A 15784-nucleotide genomic window follows, 5' to 3' on the forward strand; every position below is an offset into this window, starting at 1 on the left:
CCAGCTGTTTGATGTTCTGGATCCAACCTCAGGCTCTCAACTAAGTCATTTATCTCCTCAGCCCCTAAACCTTTCCTCTGTCACTTGACTGTGCTGTTTGTCACATTAATAGAAAGTGAAGTAGCATAGCTCTGTGGCCTGAACATAAGAAGAGAATACACTAGTATTGGAGAGGACCGTCAGCCTCAGGAAGTCAGGGCAGGGGAGCAGAAGAAGCAGCCCAGAGGAGGAAGCCAGTGAAGATGTAGCATGTCGGGCAGGAGGCACAAAACCAGAGGATTCTAGCTACCAAGGCCTAAGGGAATCTTGAGACTACCCCCTGATACAGTCCTTGGCCTTCTCCATGTTACATCACCTGTCTTTGAGAAGCCTCCCACCTCTTTATCTCCAAATCTCAGATATAAACATGCCTACAGCCCTCCTCGACACCAATGCAAGCACTTAGGTCAGCCTCTGGAATCTGCTAGGCAAACAAAGCTATCTGAATGGATTTGGGATCTTCCCGCAAAGCAAGACAACTAAGTCAAGAGCTCAAAGGAAGCCCCATGGTGTACGGCTTCTGCTGGTTTCTATGGACACAGCACACAGACACTGCCACCAGCAGCATCTTTGTTTTACAGCTAAGGAAACTAAGATGCAGAGAATACACATGACTTACAACCGTCCTCTAAGACCTGAATGTGGGTGTCCTGGCACTGAGCGAGGCTCTTCTACGCTGTGGGATGGCATCTGCTGCCACCTATGCTTTCCAGGGGAGATGTCTAAATGGGTGGTACTCCCTGCAGACGGAGTGGACAGTGAGCTTTCTGGGGAATGAGTATGCATGATGTGTATGTATGTGTACATGCATGTTTATATGTTGGGGTGTGTACATACCACAGTACACATGCGGAGGTCAGAGGACAGCATCAAGCGGGAGTCCTCTCCCTCCTCCCAGGCAGGCTCTTTCCTGTTTGTCACTATGCCACACAGTCCAGGCTCCCCAGCCGGCCTGCAGTCTTCTGGAGCTTCTCCTGCTCTACCTCCCATCTATCTATAGGAAGTCTGGGTCTACAGACACAGGCCATAGGGGTCACACTTTTTACATGAGGTCCAGGAATCCACACTGAGGTCCTCATGCCTGAGAGAGGGGGTAAGGGAAGGCGGAGAGAGGGGGAGCGAGGGAGCAAGAGTAAGAGAGCAAGAGGTAAAAGAGGGAGGAGGGGGCAGACAGCCCCTTTTATAATGGGCCAGGCCTACCTGTCTGTTGCCAGGTAACCATGGGGCGGAGCATACTTGGCTGTTTCCTGGTAACTGTGGGGGTGGAGTCCAGACAAAATATCAGGAGCTTGGGGCATTGTTGCCTACTGTGACTGATGGCCACATGCCTCTCTGTAGGGGCTGTGGGAGGCTGTGACAGGAGCCAGGGGGCCCAGGGGTCGTGGCTGAACACCTGTTGTCTCTCATAAGTGGAAGCCATCACCTACCGGGTCACTGGGGTTCAAGGCCTGTGCTCGACCGGGACCAGGCTGTCTGTGCACAGCTCACTGCCCCACAAGCAAGGACTCTACCCAGTAAGCCACCTCTCCAGTCCCATTTCACCAACTATTGCTTCAACTTTGGTCTCTATTAAGGTTTGCTTGTTTACTCCCAACTCTGGCTAGTAATGGCTTTAATATAGGAAGTGAATGTGCCATAGTCCAGGTCCCTCCCATAGGTGCCCTGCTTCATGCCAGAGCAGAGGTTTTGCCTATGACTCAAGAACATATTTATTGTTCTTGAGCAGTTGTGTTTATGGGCACAATGAGCTGAAGATGTATAGCATGGTTAGGCCCATCCTTTCTCCTTGCCTCTGTGATCTCTGTTTCCTCAGGAGTCTCAAGAGTACCAAGCAAATGATGGGATCTCCTTCAGTGGAGTTTAAATAGACTCTCTTAGTGAAGTGCCATAGGAGTCCTGGGAAACTAAGCATTTTTCTCAGTTTATTCAGAGGCTAAAGAGTTTAGGCAAGGTTCTACAAATCACATATCTGAGTTTCAAAGCTAAACCCATTTCCCTCGTGGGCAAGAGCACTTTGGACTGCCCCACTGAGTGTCCTGGCTGAGGACAGGATGGGAAAATGGAACTAAATCAACATAAACTTCTGTGAGCATCACACAGTGGCCTTCCTAATAGACTCTGTTTTTAAAAAGAAGAACAAATAGAGTTGACTGTGTACATGGGCAGATCGTGTAGGCACTGTTTGGAATGTACTACACAAGATCGGTGCACAACAGGCCAAGCCTTAACCAGGACCCTGGGAAGGAACAAGTCAGCAAGCAAAAGGAAAAGCCAGAGAGAGATGCCACAGGCACCAAAACCAGAAAGGAAAGCCTGGACCCTTTTCTGCCCACATCCAGTGTCCAATTAACACGTTCCCTCTAGGTTTTTCTTTTCCTACAGTTACTTAAATCTTTTCTTTCTTTCTTTCTTTCTTTCTTTCTTTCTTTCTTTCTTTCTTTCTTTTCTTTTCTTTTTTAAAGATTTATTTATTATATGTGAGTACACTGTAGCTGTCTTCAGACACCCCAGAAGAGGGCATCAGATCTCATTACAGATGGTTGTGAGCCATCATATGGTTGCTGGGATTTGAACTCAGGACCTTAGGAAGAACAGTCAGTGCTCTTAACCACTGAGCCATCTCTCCAGCCCCACTTTTAAATATTTTCAGCATCTGCTTTTGGAGCTAAAGGGAGGAATGCAAAGGTTTTTCTTTAAAATAAGAACCACAACAAACTTGTCTTTCATCTTCTTTCTGCCCCGAGTCACTTGGCTACTGAGGCCAGGGCAGTCTGTACCCCTGCTGCTTACAAGACTGAGCTAACAGTGGTGGGGAAGGGGGTGGTGCTGTTCCTCTCCTCATCCTTCATGATAAGAGCACACTCCCTACTTTACCTTCCAGCCCTGGGACCTGGAAGCACCTCTGAGCCACATTTGCATGCCACTGTGTGTACGTGAGTCTCTGCTCATGCTGTGATTTAAACACAAAGCCCCTACTATTTTCAGAGTGAGCAGCTGCCAGATCTTTCAGCCAAGTTGGTGGAGCCAGCTGTCCCTGCTCCCTGAAAGATGAAGGAAGCACTGAAGTCAAAACCTTCAAGCTCTCAGGAAACCTGAGTTTCTGACACTCCACTCCAGTGATAACCCACACAAGTAGACAGCCTTCCTTCCTGCCTTCCTTCCTTACTGCCAGAGCCTGCTGGAAGGATCCATAATGACAGTTTGTATCTTCCAAAGCCCAAGTTCCAATAGGATGGGAAGTAGGGTTAGGAACTCCAGGGACCCAGAGCACATAATGGATTCTATGAGACGAAGCATGTAGATATGGTGGCCACCATCTCAGGGCCCCACTAGGCAACAACTGACTCCCAGAGCAGTACCCAGAGGACCATCCTGTTCCCTTGAAACCTTAACTTTATGATATGGACAAATTCATTGAAAAAAAAATAGTGACTTCTTTTGCTTTGCCCTAAAATGACTCCAAAGAAAGAGGAAGTAGGGCTGTGATAGATCACTTGCATAACATGAAAAGGGACCTGGGTTTGATTCCCAGCGAGGAAAGAAAAAAGAAAGAAAGAATGACCAAAGATCATACAGTACAAAGAGATGGACCCTCAGAAATAGGTGTAGACCAAATCACAAGATACTGGTCAGTAGAGTACCCTGCTTGGTCCTTGCATAAGATGGCCTATTTCAGTGTTTTTCTCAGGTCTGGCTGACCTAGCCCTCAATTATCTGCAAAACTGTATACTTTCCCATAAGAGGGTGTAAAACAGCACCTAATAAGTCCAAGGCAGGCTATGAGGTAGCTGGAAAAACAAGCTAAATTCCACCTGGAGCTAGGTCGGCCACTGCTGCTCCCAGAGATGCTTTCTTCCTAACAGAAACCTGGGCGTTAGGGTGACAGTCAGAAACCCGGTTGGGGCCAGTGCCAACGAGCTGCCAGGAACAGGGAAGGGAAGCCAAGGGCGGGGATGGGAGACAGTAGAGGATTCATTCTAGGCTTCCACGAAGAACTGGCCTCTTTATGCCTTGTCCACACCCTCTGTGCCTCCCTTAATGAACCCTGAAGTCTTACCCCAGTACCATAATTGCCTGGTGGCTTTTCTTGGGTTATAGATCCTTCCCTTGCTCAACTGAGGAAAGTCCTAAGCCATCATAATGCAGAAAGCATCATGACAGCTAGCTCTGGACCAGGTAAATAGCGTCTCCCACTGGGTTGTCTCTTTAGTCTTAAAGAGCTATGTTGACAAAAATCCCCTCAAGATACAAAAAGTTGTAAGTGGGGGTAGGAAATGGGGAATGAGAGATAAGGGGAAGGTTTAACCCAAAGTAAGAATATATGAAAAAGATATAAGGGAAACCTACTATTTTATTGTCTTATTAGAAATATAAATTAGAAAAAAAATTAAATGGAGGCACCCTGCATTGGTGGATAGTATTCTTCCCATAAGCCATAAGTTATTAAGTGGAAATCCTAGTGCCAGCTGTGGAATGCCTTCCTATGAGATGTTGGTCGGGGAGCCCTCAAATATCCTCCAAGCCATACATGCTATTGCCATTGTTCTTGATTGCCCACCAGACTAAATGGTAAGACGCTATTACCAAACACATCACATTCTTTTGCTATAAGACATAGAGAAAACAAGTTGAAATTGAGTTAGAAGTTTCCTCTTTGCTAGTTGGCTTTCATGGCTGTGCAGGCTGCTGAGGGAGAAAAACCATCAACAGTGTAGCTAACTGTGAGCCCTTTAAGTTACAGTAAAGACCTGCCAGGCAAACCGTGGATGCTTGTGCACCAGTGGCACAACCATCGTGGGGGGTAACCAACCACTCTACACTTGGATTTGAGGACTGCTTTACAGTAGGGAACTACTGTCTTGTGCTATAAACTTAACCAAGAATAGGTCAAGCGCACAGGGGTTGCTCCTACCACTGCTGTTTTTCTAAGTGGATACATTGTCAATCTGTGTTCTACATACTTACCTGGACACCCTTGATTGGTGCTGTTTTCAGCCTGGGCAAGAGACATTTGTGATGCAGAGATTCTTAACTGGTCAGAAAGTACTGAGAATAAGTGACTTGAATTTTCAACCCTAAATGGCTCTGAAAAATCACGAAGGAGAAGGAAGAGCCTAAGAACTGGAGGGTAGCGGGGAGTGCTGTGAAACTTTCTTAGACATAGATGACCACTGCACTCATGAACTCCCAGCAGCTATTGTTCCACCCATGAGACCTACACCAGCTTGAGCCTGTCAGCATACCATAAGTCATGGACAGCAGAGGGCTCATGAGGCCCCTACCTCTCCCTGAGGGACACTTAGCAGTTAATAGTTGTTGGGGAAGAGAGCAGGGGTGGGGGTGATGTGAAGGGTAGAGGTATGGAGGAAGTCATTTTCTTCAGCAGTGTAGCCACTGATACATTATCTGTGCTCCAGTGAACCACCCATCACCCATACTCACGCAAGCAACCATAATTAAACCCAGTGAGTCACTTATACAAAAGGACTTAAAAGTAGGAGAGGAAGTTGTTGGGAATATGCATTTCAGTGGCAGAGGGCGAGGGCATGAAACAGAGTAATGGGCGTGAAAATAGCCAAAATACATTATACATATGAAATTGTCAAAAAAAAAAAAAAAAAGAGTTTTTTAAAAGGAAAGAAAAGAAATACACACCCCCAACCCCAGACGTTTGTGAGTGCCCTTTGTTTTGAGATCATGGGAGACTGAAGCCTAGTTCTTTGTGTCCTACTTTTTTCCCCTTCATGGGTGGAGTTCAGGAAGAGAGGGCCATCCCTGTCTCCAGAGAAGGCCAAAGTAAGAGACCTGAAGAGACCCGCAGCCAAGGCTCGAAGAGCAGTAAGCAGTCTATGAAAGAACACAGACAGCTCCTGCCCTGCTCCGGGCAAGCCTCTGTCTGTCACCCTGTAGTCTGTGGGCTCACATATGCAAGCCCCGCCATCCGTGATGCTCTGACCATCCTGGCCGAATCACTTTTCTAGCTCTCAGAGAAGCACTGGATTAAAATGTTTCCGCTGACCCTGCAATGAGGCCAGTCAGTGGATTCTAAGAAGGTGTCCGGCGGTTTAGCATCTTGCCTCAGGTAATATTATGGGACACTAGATTTTTAACCCAAATAAATGTTACCCACTGGGGCTGAGGACAAGAGGTTGGCAGGTTTGAGGAAGCTGTGCAGTGCCTCTCTAGAAGCAAGAGCTGATGCCCGAAGCTGCGCCAGGGGCTCTGTTCATGGGCTCGGGCCCCCTCTGAGTGTTTCTGACCAGCCCTGATCTCCCTGGCCCCTGAGTGTGGCAGGTCACTGGAAGCCTCTTGAAATGCTGGAGAAAATCTGCTGCCTGACACGTTCGCCCTGGCTGGCAGGCTGCTTTGCATGCCTATGGGGCAAGCGGGCTATTTTTGAACGGATTTCATAACTCTTTGTAGATGCTGCGGCTGCTGATTGCACACGTGTTTCCGGCTTGGCTCCCACAGTGAATGTTGACAGAAACAGCGTCTTCAGAGAATGTAGAAAAAGAGGGATTCGGGAGATTAGGGACACAATTTCCATGTCTAGACTCAGTTCCCGCAGCGACATCTGCTCTAATCAGGGTCCCTGGGATTCAGCACCTTGTGCAGATCACCCCCTAAACAGCTTCGCTCTCTTGGAGAAACTGGATTGTGAAACCTCCCGACAGCAGCCCTGGGTGCGAGGACCCTCCCCGTGCCGTTCCAAGGTTAAACCCCAGGTGAAGTCCTGAGGTTTTGTGGTTGCAAAAACAAAGTATGAGAAAAGTCTGTGACTGTCTTGTATCCATTTTTCTTTTGGGAAATCTTAAACCTCACACCCAATTCTAGCCCCTGGCCAGACTGCTTCTTTATCTCCCAGCTGGAAGGACCAACTTTAAAACCACAGTGCTGATCACTCATTTTCTCGTTCCAGTGTGTCTCCTTCACCTTTGCTTATCTGGCCCTCCTGTCAGCCTGGTGGCAAATCCCACTCCACTCCCCAGTTCATCCTTTTATTCATCTATCATGGCCTCCCCTCGTGCTCCGTCAAAGCACTGCTATCGGGTTCACAATTACTCGCGTCTTAGCCCCACCACATGGTACTTCTCTCCCCATCTATCTGCCTGAAACCCTGATTCATTAGTCACATATCCTGTCATATATATACATATGTGTGTGTATAGATATACATGTGTGTGTGCACGTGCATGTGTATACACACATATGTGCACACATACATATGTATGTACATATGTATATGAGTATGTGTGTGTGTGTATGTGTGTGTGTGTACACATATATGTTTTTTAGAAGAGATTTCACATACAAGTCCTTCACTGTCTCTGGAGGTCACCAGACTCCAAGTTTTCTCCAACAAGCCCTTCTCAGAAAACGAATACTTAATCCAGATGAGCTACCAACCCCTAACTTATACGTTCATCTCTGCACGAATTAAGGAGAGACGTCTCCATGACAACTTTCAAGTTCTCCATCAGAGATTCTCCTCATCCAATTTCTTGAAACAATTTAGGAACCATTTTAGGACAGCTCTGCCGCTCACTTGCTGAACCTCCCTAGTTCTCTCAACAAAAATGAGTTGCGATCATGTTCATCCCTAGGCTATCACACTCAGAATAATGTAAAATATGGCGGTGCCTCAAGTCAAAAGACAAATTGGTAAATCTTTAGTAGTTCTTTCTCCTTGGCTCCCAAGGCATTACGACTGTCTACTGGAGGCTGCATCAGGCAGTTCTGAGCTAGGCTTACCCACTGCCACATAGTCTGGGATAATGTTTTCAAAACCAATAACACTAGCCAATCACTAAGCGAGCATTGGACTAAGACTGCACATGTGCTTTGCAATGTTCACGTCGTCCTCATTACAATTTCATGTTATTTCCCCAGCATTACACTGGGGCTTAAGCAAGTAGAGTAACTGGCCCACCTGAACAGGTGAAAACACACACTTCCAGTTTAGGTCCATTCAGTTGGAACCTGAATATGCACAATATGAAAACAGATGTAACAACAGGGTTCTATTTTTTTTCCTAGTCTGTATATCATCCAAGTTTTCTCTAGAAAATGTGGTTTTCCTCAGAAAACACTTTTTTTAAAGGTAATAAAATTAAAGTTTGATGCATTTGCATAATAAGACAGATCTTTCCAGGAGGCAGGAATATTCTAAAAAAACAGATCTGAGATCCCGTGGATACACCAGGGAGAAAAATACTGAAGAAACTCTCTGTTTTCATCAGGGCCGTGTTGAGCCATGCTGTCCTGTGGGGTAGCCTGATTTACAGGAGAGAGGAGATCACTCCTCCTTCTGGGAAGAAAGTGTCTTTCTGTGTTAAGGTCGTAGACCCTCCAGTTCTAGCACATATTTACCTATGACCCTTCCACAGTACTGTTAAAATTCCTTCTTTTGAGTTCTTAATCTTAACAAAAGAATTTAGAGACAGACTTGGAAGGAACCCAAAGGGCAACTTCATTTGAGTTTAAGGAACCAGCAGAAGAGCCAAGCTGTACATCTTGGCAGTTGCCAGAAGGAAGGGAATGGAGAAGAGGGAGAGAGAAAGGCCCGCCTTCTGCAGTGGGGTTTGAGCCAGCAAGCAGGTTCCACAGTGATGTCAGGAAGCAGCTGTGTGATGGACAGCCACAGAATGGAAAAACAAAGAGTGAGAGGGAGTTTCAGAGACCAAAAGAGACTGCCAAACATGTCAGAAAAAGAATGCCCAGGCTTTGGTCAGTATCTAAAACAGAAAAAGAGAGAAAAGAAGAAAGAGGAAGAGTTCCACGTGTCTGGGGAACTCAGAAAAGCAAGCAGGCTCCATGTTGCTGCACAGTGGAAGCTCTCTGAGGGGTCACGTGTGGCAGGGCTTCGGGAAAGACAGGTGCATTGTCTCAGGGGGAAATCATCTCCTCCATCTCCTTAGCGTGTCTTTAAGTGACTCCAATTTCCTGGCGGTGGGGCTGCAGACCCTGGCCAGAGGATCAACAGGCTCAGCTGGACCAATTGTTATGGGAGAAACAATAGCATGTACTATTTATTACTCTTTGGAACCGATCAAAATGCCACATCTCCATCTGAAGCAAGAGGTAAATCCCATCTTTTGACCAGGAGACCTAAGCTTCTGCTGTTTGTTTGTTTGTTTGTTTGTTTGGTTGGTTGGTTGGTTGGTTGGTTGGTTTTTGAGACAAGGTTTCTCTGTGTAGCCCTGGCTGTCCTGGAACTCACTCTGTAGACCCGGCTGGCCTCAAACGCCAAAATCTGCCTGCCTCTGCCTCCCAAGTGCTGGGATTAAAGGTGTGCACCACCACTGCCTGGCAAAGCTTCTGCTTTCTTTTCTAGTGTTCCCAGGGAAAGGGAGTGGGGTTCAAGCCGACCAATGGGAAGAGCTCATCTTCAGTGGCTTCCAAGGCTACTACAATAGTCTAACCTCAAATGTTGAGACCCTAAAATTAGCTAAGGTATGGGCCAAAATTGGAGGACAGTTATATCCCATTTTCACTATGAAAATCTAGAGATCTAATTCTAACGATGTTCATCAGAATGGACTATAGAGTCCAGATTAGTACCCCTGTGTGTGTATAGCCTCTGGCTCAATACCTCTCTGTGTACATCCAGCCTCTAGGCTTGTTTAGGAGAAGAAAGTTAACAAGAAATCACAGTAGGGCTGGAGAGATGGCTCAGTGGTTCAGAGCACTGACTACTCTTCCAGAGGTCCTGAGTTCAATTCCCAGCATCCACATCATGGCTCAAGACCATCTGTAGTGGAATTCTATGCCCTCTTCTGGTGTGTCTGAGGACAGCTACACTGGGCTCATATACATAAAATAAATAAAATTTAAAAAATAAAAAGTCACACCAAAAAATAGAGTATTATTTCCATCTCTGGCCTATGGCCAGGACAAAACCAAGGACATTCCCAGTTTCTGGCCAAGGGCACAAATTGAAGACCTATTCATAATCTTCTGGCCCCAATTCTAACTCCATTCTCTTTAGTACTATCCAATGTAATTTTGCTGAATGAAAGAAAGAAGAAATGAATGAGATCCCTTTCTAGAAACTTTTCTCAGCTAACATGCTGAATCAGTGTTTCTGTCAGTGTGTCTAGAAGAGGCAAAGGACTTTCTCGACAACACCAAAACTTCCCTCCTCCACTCCCACACAATGGGTGTCAGGAGACATAGTGGCCCACAAAACATTCTTCTTCCTGTCCACCAGCTATGACATGGCCTCCTGGGAATTAGCCTTGGCGCCTCTGTCTCTTCCTCTCACTAAGTCCAAATGTGGAATTGACTCCAGTGAGCAGAAGGCTGGGTCGATGGCTGCGCTGATGGCACCCTGACACTCAGAGCAAGAGGAGCCAACGGACAGGTTTCAGCAGAGCAGGTCTAGGCCTTCTGTTCCCTCAGCCCAGGAGCCATCATCCCCCGAATCTCTGGCTGTTTTAATGAACATGATTTGGAATGCTAACCAAATAACCTCACACAATTAGCCTGGCCCACCAGCCCTAAGACATGGAAGTCTGAAACCCACTGCTCAGTGGGGCCTGTCAGCTACAGCTGCAGGAGGCAGCTGCCCAGCCTACCTTTCTGCTGAGCCCCTCCCTGCCTTCCTCCAGCTCTGTGTCTAAGGAAGCTTTCTCTTTCTGTATTGTTCTATTGATGGCCAAGTTCCCTGTTTTCAAGCATCTCTTTTTAATCTGTTTAGATGTGATATAATCAAACTAATAATCCATTAGTATATTCCACAAGAATACTTTTCCAGGGACAATGACTGTAAGCTAGGAACCTCTATTTGCCCCAGATAAGTCATCACCTAGAGTCCCCAAGAAGCACTACACTCCAATGTAAGACATATGTTTCTCAGACATCAGAAAAGCCCACAGTGAGTCAGGCAGTGGTGGTTCATGCCTTTAATCCCAGCACTCGGGAAGCAGAGACAGGCAGACCTCTATGAGTTCAAGGCCAGCCTGGTCTACAGAGCAAATTCTAGGACAGTCAAGGCTCCACAGAAAAACCTTGTCTCAAAATACCAAATAAATAAATAAAAATAAAAACCTAAACTATGAAAAGTGAGAATAAAACATATTACTATTGCTGCCTTCTCTCACCTGATCCCCCAGCAAACCAGAGACCTATGCTCTGCTCTGAAGGGAAGAGCAATTTAATGACACTGGTGTCCCAGCAGAACTGCACCAGCCACAGCACAGCACCTACTTTGTTCTGAATAGTACAAGTCTTACCTTGTCTTGAGGCTGGGCAAACCTAGACAAAATGTTTCCCCACCCTTTATGCAAAGCATCCCCATCATTGCCAGCAGTGACCAGAGAAGGGATGGAAGCCTTGCAGCTCGGAAGCCAACTGCGCCCCACTCTCTCCCTTTATGAGAGATGTAAAAATATGTTCCCTCTGCATCAGCAAAGTGAAGCCTTTGTCTTAGCTCGTTAGCATTTCTACGGCTGGCTGGGCAGATTCTTTTCCAACTTTGTCACAGCAAGAGACTTGCCCTGCAAAGCCTTGCTCCTTATTGTAAGGCAAGTCTCTGGGGGAAATAAGCAGAGAAGACAAGGAAGGGGACCACAAGCTAGAGCAAGAGGCTGCCAGCAGCCTCCGAGGGGCCTCAGGACTCACACACTGAACCATCTGTGTTTGACTTCATCACTCTGTGAAAGAGACGGAGCCCAGTGATGACTGAAGGCTTGTGCCGGTGAAAACTAGAGATATGTTTCTCTCAGCATCTTTCGTTTCCTAAGGATGCAAGGTAGTCTATTTGGCCTCCCACAGCCACTGATTTACCACTTCCAGGCATCCCTCTTTGTGGTCTTTTCTAGAAAGTAAAACTTAAAAAAATAATAATAATAATGGAGCAGGAACACCTAATTGAGCACATAGCATGTGTAATTGTGAATCGGTGCCTGGGAAGCTGGATAAATATGTACCGGGCTCAGCCATCATGTCGCTCTTCAGTTCGACCCAGAAAATGACTGACATCTAGGAACAGCATGTATATGGCTTTTGCCATTTCTTCTTGTAAAAGAATCACAATGAAAAGGCAAAATGGCATTTTAAGTGCAGTGTTTGACAGGGTTTGAGAGGTTGGGGTGGGGGGAGAGCGGGAGTGGAGAGTGGGAAGGAGAATCAGAATCCTAGCCCTGAACACAGGCAGGAAGCACTTGTCCAAGCAGACACTTTCTAGGAGCGGCACTGTAATAACCACTCACCGGGCTGGGACAAAAGACAAATCAATAAACGTTGTCTAAAGAGATTTTTGACCAGCAATACTTCCCACATGTTTGTCCTTTAAAAAAAAGATTTATTTATATATATGAGTACACTGCAGCTGTCTTCAGACACACACTAGAAAAGTGCATCGGATCCCATTACAGATGGTTGTGAGCCACCATGTGGTTGCTGGGGATTGAACTCAGGACCTCTGGAAGAGCAGTCAGTGCTCTTAACGGCTGAGCCATCTCTCCAGCCCAGGTGTGTCCTTTTTAAAGAACTTAACCAGGCTACTGCCATCTTTAAAGAAACAAAACAGAACAAAACAAAACAAAACAAAACAAAACAAAACAGAACAGAACAAAACAAAACAAAACAAAACAAAACAAAACACACTGTCATAGTTCCAACATCAATTAGCAACAGACACATGAAACTCTTCCAGGAGGAAAATGTGCATGGTCCGCTTGACCAAATCCCGGCTGACCAGCATTTGATCTTTCTAAAACAGTGTCCCACCATAAAGGGTCTTTACAATTCTCATTCTTCTCTGATGTATAAACATGCGTATGTCCACCTTGTTCAGCTGTAGGTTCAAGAAGCTGAGATTGTAGAGGAAGGAGGAGGCAGTCTCTCCTCCAGGGCCTCCATTCACCTCATTGCCTCATGTTCACAGGAATCCTCAAGGTTACCCAAGACTCCTTGGAGCTTTCCCACCAAACGGGGATATGGAAGCTAACTCCTATTCCAAAGTCATTCTGAGGAACGTATGCCACAGGACCAGAGCTCTGCATCTCCGAGTCTTCACTTGACCACTTCCAAACATAAGTACTAAAACAATATAGGTGGCCCTTACACTTTTACTAATTCCCTCAATCCCTACAACCTCTCTAGAAGGTTGCTCAAGCAAAAGGTTGTGAAACTCGAAACTCAAGCTGGGAGATGCTTTCTGCTTTAGTTATGGCCACACAAATAAGGTCAAGCTGAGCGGGAGCCCGAATCCAAGCCTTCAGCCCCTTCCTCCCATCTCAACTACCTTAGAGGTACCACAGAAGAGTCCAAGTACCCCAATCCCCGAATCACAAGATAAAAATCACAAAGTCTCTGGGAGCTGAGTCCCATGAAGTCCCATCTGCAGGAGATCCTGCCCCCCAATCTGGAAGAATAGGGGTTTCAATTTTCAGTCAATCAGCAATCTGGATGAGGGGCTGTGCTGTAAGAGCAAACCCAACACATTTTTTAAAGTGAGTTAGAAACTCGTTTTAAACTCTCTGTGGACCAAGTAGCTTTTCAGCATCAGTCTGGCCATGGGTTACCCATCTGAGAGGGCAGTAGGTATAATGCAGGTAAACACCTCTCCCTGGCTTGGGCTAGTTACTACCCTAACAGTGGCGTTGATCTCCACTCTGAAGAGTCTACAGAGCAATTGTTCACAACCTTCTTAATGCTGCAACCCTTTTATATACTTCCAAACATAAAATTATTTCATTGCTACTTCATGACTGTAATTTTGCTACTGTTATAAATTGTAATGTAAATATCTGACATGCGACTCCTGTGAAAGGGTTGTTCCACCCTCAAAGGGGTCGAAACACACAGGCTGAAAACCATTGCTATAGAGTCAGGTCCACATTTGTGTGTCTAGCTCCTACTGCCTTCTTCCAGGATGAGGCAGCGAGATTGGAAACGCCCTAGTCCTGTGGTCAGGAGACCAGATCCTCAGCTTCTATTGGAAGACTCAGCCTTTCAATACGACCTACAAGATATTTTGGAGAACTTATATGGCACATGGAAGGTAGTATTTTTTCTGGCCACCAGGATTTAACTGAATTCCATCCCTGTCAGGATGCCCTTCTTCCCCTTAGTTGTTTAATATGCTACCTCTACACCACTCAGTACACGTTTTACCACGCCTACCAGTGTCACCTGATATTGGTATTAACTCTCCCTTTTTTCATATCTTCACACAAGGACTTGTATCTCCCCATTTAGATTGTAAGTTCTGGAAAGCAGATATTAGAAACTAAATTTCCCTACTCGCTGTAGTATCTGCCCATCATATTCCTCACAAAAATGATGATGACTAAAGTAAGTAGTCAGCCTGGCCAGTTCCTTGATAGTCTGCATCCATCTTTTACTCCTTCCCAGTTCAGATGGGAATTAAGTTTGCTATGACTTATAGAGAAACTGAGTCAAGATTGATGTGTGAGAAGCCATATTGGGACATGAGCGTAGGGACTTAGCTAGAAATATAAAATGGGCATTCTGGAGCTAAATGATATTAAAGGATGACTTAGATGCATTCCATATCCCCTCATCTTCTCCTACCATTGCTGCATAAGGCAAGTGGAACAAAGAGACACAGTTATATCAGACCCACCTCCTCAAATCAAGCAGTCAGGAACTCAGCTAAAGGCAAGCCCTGGAGGAAGCATGGTCTGTGTTCCTCCAGGAGCCTTTGCTTGCAGCCCTGACGTCACTGCATGTTTATAACAACACCAAGGCTTCCTGCAGCTGCCCCCACATAATGGGCATCAGCAATCCCTACCTACGTAGAAACCCACGAAGTAAACCCTTTTGAGAACTCCGTACTTTCTTCTTCCCATCCACCAGCTAGGACATGGCCTCTTGGGAATTAGCCTTGGCACCTCTGTCTCTTCCTCTCACTAAGTCCAAATGTGGAATTGACTTCTGTGAGCAGAAGGCTGGGTCGATGGCTGCGCTGATGGCACCCTGACACTCAGAGCAAGAGGAGCCAACGGACAGGTTTCGGCAGAGCAGGTCCAGGCCTTCTGTTCCCTCAGCCCAGGAGCCATCATCCCCCGAATCTCTGGCTGTTTTAATGAACATGATTTGGAATGCTAACCAAATAACTTCACACAATTAGCCCTAAGACATGGAAGTCTGAAACCCACTGCTCAGTGGGGCCTGTCAGCTACAGCTGCAGGAGGCAGCTGCCCAGGCTACCATTCTGCTGAGCCCCTCCCTGCCTTTCTCCAGCTCTGTGTCTAAGGAAGCTTTCTCTTTCTGTATTATTCTATTGATGGCCAAGTTCTCTGTTTTCAAGCATCTCTTTTTAATCTGTTTAGAGGTGATGTAAACAGAGTCTGGTGGCTGACCAGCATGCTAACAGACTCAAAAACCTGGTCTCTCATGCAGGTCCAAGAGCCCTGGTGTGTTGATGAGGTGATGTGCGAAAGGGTAGACTGTCTTTGCACACACCCAAGCTTGCTTTCACACCCTTGGACGAGAGCCCTGAAGAAGCACCTTCACACGACAGCAGTGACTAAGGCCTCAGGCTTTCTGCCAGACAGGCTTCCTTCTCTTCCTCTTTTAAATTTATGACCTGTAATCACCAGGTCTCACCCAGTTCTTTCTTGTTGACTGGTTTCTTGGCCTTTCCCAGCTGAATTGGTTTCACTGACTGTTAAAACAGAAATCGGATGAAACTTGGTCCTGGAGTAGCTCTCCCGCTCTTTTCCAATCTGCAGTTCTCAGGACTGAGGACTGACTATACAGCCTACACTTCTCT

The 15784-nt window shown here is 46.3% G+C and overlaps 1 long non-coding RNA gene across 3 annotated transcripts; it reads left to right on the forward strand.

Annotated features, from left to right (window-relative positions):
- The first annotated feature begins 1360 nt into the window (after window positions 1-1360).
- On the forward strand, window positions 1361-6813 carry Gm46328. 3 transcript variants are annotated; one of them, XR_001780528.1, is made up of 4 exons: window positions 1361-1553; window positions 4138-4215; window positions 5799-6121; window positions 6463-6813. It is a non-coding gene; the product is annotated as a predicted gene, 46328 (long non-coding RNA). The 3 variants fall into 3 exon arrangements; XR_001780527.1 differs by lacking the exon at window positions 5799-6121; XR_001780526.1 differs by lacking the exons at window positions 4138-4215; window positions 5799-6121.
- The last annotated feature ends 8971 nt before the right edge of the window (window positions 6814-15784 follow it).

This window comes from Mus musculus, chromosome 12 (genome assembly GCF_000001635.26).
Source record: "Mus musculus strain C57BL/6J chromosome 12, GRCm38.p6 C57BL/6J".
Classification (NCBI taxonomy): Eukaryota; Metazoa; Chordata; class Mammalia; order Rodentia; family Muridae; genus Mus; species Mus musculus.